Source organism: Hibiscus syriacus, unplaced genomic scaffold (genome assembly GCF_006381635.1).
Source record: "Hibiscus syriacus cultivar Baekdansim isolate YM2019G1 unplaced genomic scaffold, ASM638163v2 tig00110013_pilon, whole genome shotgun sequence".
Taxonomy (NCBI): domain Eukaryota; kingdom Viridiplantae; phylum Streptophyta; class Magnoliopsida; order Malvales; family Malvaceae; genus Hibiscus; species Hibiscus syriacus.
In genome coordinates this window covers 1,449,141-1,453,859 of record NW_024062563.1, presented here as the reverse complement: position 1 = coordinate 1,453,859, position 4,719 = coordinate 1,449,141, and the positions used below count along the sequence as shown (strand labels likewise).

Here is a 4,719-nt window from a genome sequence, read left to right as displayed (position 1 = left end):
AGTAAATAATCAAGCAAGGTCACAGGTTTGAGTCATTATGTATGCAGTCCTTAGAATTAATTTTATAAGTTCAAATTCACCCTCTTAATATAAAATTCAGTGTCCGATATGAGTACCATGACAGAATCATGCTTCAATTACCCTACATTCTTTAAGTAGGAGATATCAAGGCTGCACATTAAACAAGTGGACGACGGTTCCAAAACTGGGAATGATGCAATGCTTCCAACAAATCATGCGATATCACGTTCTTGACATTCCTTTCTTTCCAGCTTTCTCCATTCTTCATAGCAACTGTACTAACATCGGCAAAAGAAACATCCATACTGCGTCAACAACATATCAAAGCATACACAAACCACAGTGCAGTTAATCAGTGACATAACATGTAATGTTCAAACTGAGACTTTAGCAATAAACCACAAATCATGGGTTCCAGAAGTCTACAATCTAAGTTCTGCACAATGATACAAAAGTTGCAGTGTTTGTACCTACTTCTTACAGGGACACCGGTTGATTGTTATCCCAATGAACCAAATCTAGTAGCAACATCATTAATGTTACAGTCATCCATGGAATCACAGAGGTTACACAGACAAATACAACTAGGATTTGGATTATTTAGCTGTTCACAGGAGCAGCAGCTCCTCTAGGTGGTGTGGTATCAGCTTGTTCACTTTCTTTAACCTTACCATTTTCGATCATCTCTGCATCTACTGCCTTGCCCTTTTCCTCTACCTGTAAACCTTTTTGTTTCTCTTCGGCTTCTCCCTCAGATATAGGGACTGCTCCATTTGGATTCTCTTTCTCTACTCCCCCGTTAGCTCCCAGTGTCACAGTTTCCGTATTTTCTGGTTGTTTTTCACATGTACCATTCTCTGTCTCTGCCTGAGTTTCTGGCACATTTTCTGTAGGGGCTTCCTCCTTTTCGTTTTCAGTTTGAATCCCATCTTCTGTTGGTTTCTCTTGAACCTGCATCGGAGTCAGGGTTTCTTCAGTCCCAGCAGCATCTTCTTTTTTCTCAGCCTCTACAGTTTCTGGAACTTTAGCATCCTTATCAGCTTCTTCTTGCCCAGCTTCCTCCATCTTGGCATCAGTGTGCTGAGTCTGGTCCGCTACTTCTGTTTCACCTCCATTGGGAACCTGAGTTTCAACCTTTCAGCGGCTTGTGCATCTTCCTTTTCACTTTCTTTCTCACCTTCAGCTTTTTCAGGATTGGCCTCTGTTTCCTTTTCTTCCTTCTTAGCACTCAATGATTTTCGACTCGCTTCTTTGGGGGTTCCTTTTCCAGTGTTGGAGTAGCCTTGGCCTTTTCACTGATCCTTGATGATCTTCTAGGGGACTCACCGGTACCCCAATCAAACTCCTTTATTGGTGGATTACCGGGGTGTGATTTTAGGTACTGCTCCAACCGTCTCTTGTTACTAATCTCCTCCCCAGTTGGTGCAATGAACATGATATCCGTCTTCCTTGGTGAACCAACTTTCTTGGGGAAAAACTGTAAAAATAAAAACCAGAAAGACATGTTATGCATGTAAACTACAGCCGTCAAATCAAATAGTGACAAAACACAGTAACTTGAAAGCTAAATATGCAATTCAAAATGTGTCATTGACATCCTGCAGACCAATGTTTCTTGGACTTGGGGGATAATATCATATACAAGTCTATGTACGACATAGGCTGCTTGATTTTCCTAAGTTTTTCCATGGCCTCCATACTCGTGCACTAATATGCTTTGGATATGGTTACTTTGGGAATTAAGAGTTTGAGCAGCATAGCTCCATGCACAGAGATGTGGCAAACCATTCCTGTTATCTGAATAGTAGTATAAATGTGGATGTCAACAAAATCAAAACAAAAACAAAAAGAGGTCTAAAATTGCAGGAAACATCTGTAGGTAAAGAGTCATCTTCTTGATTACACCATTAATTTACATTGGAAAGTAAATTTAAAAGCTGAAAGAAAACGAAGAGCGCATGCTGGTTTATCATTCCAAGAATTTTTTTTAAAGCTCAAAACTTAAGTTAAGAAACAACAAACCGAAACTCAAATTCAAAGAATGCCGACAAAAGTCAAAACTCTACGAAGCAGACGGTACCAAAGTCAGCTCAAACTCAATACTAGCAACGTCCTTATTGATGGTTAAGTCCAAAAGTCAAAAGCTTTCTTTCTTGTTTGCTCCGTTACTACATGCGAACGTCTATCTCACAACATCCTATACCAACGAGGTAATTTCACAATCAAAGATTATGCTCAATTTCTTTCAAGCTTTGGAGATTTCTCCCATATTTCGTAACTACTTCGATAGTGTTTTCTCTGGGTTTAAAAAACATTGCCAATTTTAAAGAATCCTAAAAGAGAATACAGCATATCGGCTGGAAAAACGAGCATGAAGTTCACCATATAAAGCAAAATAGGAGTCCCCCTTTCTCCAAACAAAAAAAAATTACTTTGGGAAAAATATTTGGAGGAAAATCTACCTACCGTGTAAGAAATTAACTTAACCCTAAAAATGGTTGAAAGATCAAAACTTCAACAAAACCCTAATTTCAACTATTACCAAAAACACAGAGGTCAAAACTTAAAAGCTAACCATAATGATTAAATTACAACGATAAACAAACAAATTAAAGCAAAATATCAATAAAACACATAGTTAACAGTAACTTCCCGAATTCAAACAAAAAAAACACACAAATTTTCCAAGGAAAAAAAAAGCTATAGAAAACAAAAAGCAAGGTGCAAAATGTAAAGGAACAAGAAAATTAACGCATAAGTACTCAAACAAGTTAAAAAAAATTAAATTACCATTTTCTTCCAAGAAGCAGGTGCAGGAAGCTCAACAGAAATAACTTCCTCCTTACTCTCCATTCTTTTCACCTGCAAAAGCAATAAATTCTTATCTGAAAAAGAAAACAAAAACCCAAAACAATACCTACCCTTCTTTCTCTGGAATTTACCTTAAAAAGAGCTGCTTTTCTCTACTCTCTATTTTGAATTTATGTGCTTTTGTGTGGTAAGAAGAAGAAAGGGTCATAAAAACCGTTGTGTCTTCAGTTTGGGATTATGTCCTTTTTTTTTAACATCATCTAACATGGAGTGACAAATTTACGGTTCGACGCATGGAAACTTTGGTGCATTGAAGCAGTCCCCAGTGAGAAGATGACACTTGGTCTTTTGAGGATAGTTCGAGTCGTTTCCATTCTCTGATGAGTTTGGCTTTTGTTAGGGAAAAAATGAATTGTTGACACGTGTCATAGATTCGCGGTTTCAAAGAAAAATCTAGAGAGTACTTTTCCATCCTCGTGCAACCCAAACTCACCAATTTGATTCACGTGACATAGCGCGTGAGTTGTATGCAACGTTGAGAATATGACTTTTGGGTAATATACAATTTGGTACTGAACATAACTTCTTGGGTTCAATTTAGTAATTTCTTTTGGTTTCAAAGTAGTACATGAACTTGGATTCCGTTATACATGTTATCCAAATTATAAATCCATTAAATTTTTAAAGAACAAGGTTCAATTTAATAAATGAATTTAGTTTTTTATTTCAAATTGATTAAAAATTTTAAAGTATCAATTTGAACCAAGAAGTCAAGCTCAAATTAATTTGTACTAAGAAGTCAAGTTAATATTCTAATTTAAACTTAAAACACTAAAAAAATTTAAATATTGATACTTTGGTATGATTTTTATTATATAAACTATGTTCATTAACTTGATTGAAAAAAATATATAAGAATTAAATTGAATTAACAATTCATTCAAGTACCAAAATATATTATATTTACCCATTAACTTTTAAGAAAAAAAAGTGATTGAAATTGCACGCGTTAACACAAGAGTGGGGGTGAGATGGGATACAAAGAGAAGGGTGCTGCTTGCCCCACCTCCAAAACATGAAAAGATGAGGATAACGTTTTAGGTTTAATTAAATTGAAATGCAAATTTGGGGTCCGAACCGGTGTTTTTTATTACATGTTATTTTAATTTACAACTTTTTTTCCATTTTTAAGTTCTAACGCGTAAAATCAAATTCCAAACGGAATAAAAAAATCTACAAAATCAATTTCAAAAAATAAATTATATTTTTAAAAAATAAAAATGTTTAATGTTTAAATTGTGTTGTATACAATATTTTTTGTTTGATATTATAAAAATGTTTTTTATACTTATTTTAGTATAAAAATTAACATCCGTCGTCGTGTTGTTTCTCTCCTTTTTATCACACGACCTTCAACGATGAAGGTTCACCTACTAATCGAATTTGTTCGGAGTAGGATGAGGAACTCAAAGGTGAAAACCGCATAACGAACGAACGATTATAACTATCAAAATCGTTGAAAAATAACAATGAAAAATCTAGAAATTTGACGACCCTTACAGCTTTTTCATGATGATCGGTGCAGTTTCACGTGGATGGATGATTGGATTTTGGTCTTGGCGGGGTAACGGTTCTGATGGTTTCAATGATGATTGTAACGCCCTAATCCAATTATACCCGAAGATTCATGGATTATAATGTTACACGGGACTAACGAAATAGTGACTCAAAATTTTCTTTTAAAACTGCTTGTAAATCTCTGAAATTTTGACATTCATAAAGTAATATAAAAACATAATAATAAATTGGATTTACAAATAATAGAGAGCTCCCAAAATGCATCCTCAAAATAATACAAAATATTGAGTTTCAAAAGAGTTATGATTG

At 35.0% G+C, this 4,719-nt stretch overlaps 1 pseudogene; it reads right to left on the bottom strand.

Annotated features, from left to right (window-relative positions):
- Positions 1-348: 348 nt before the first annotated feature.
- LOC120212490 lies at positions 349-3,107 on the bottom strand (annotated as a pseudogene).
- Positions 3,108-4,719: the final 1,612 nt, after the last annotated feature.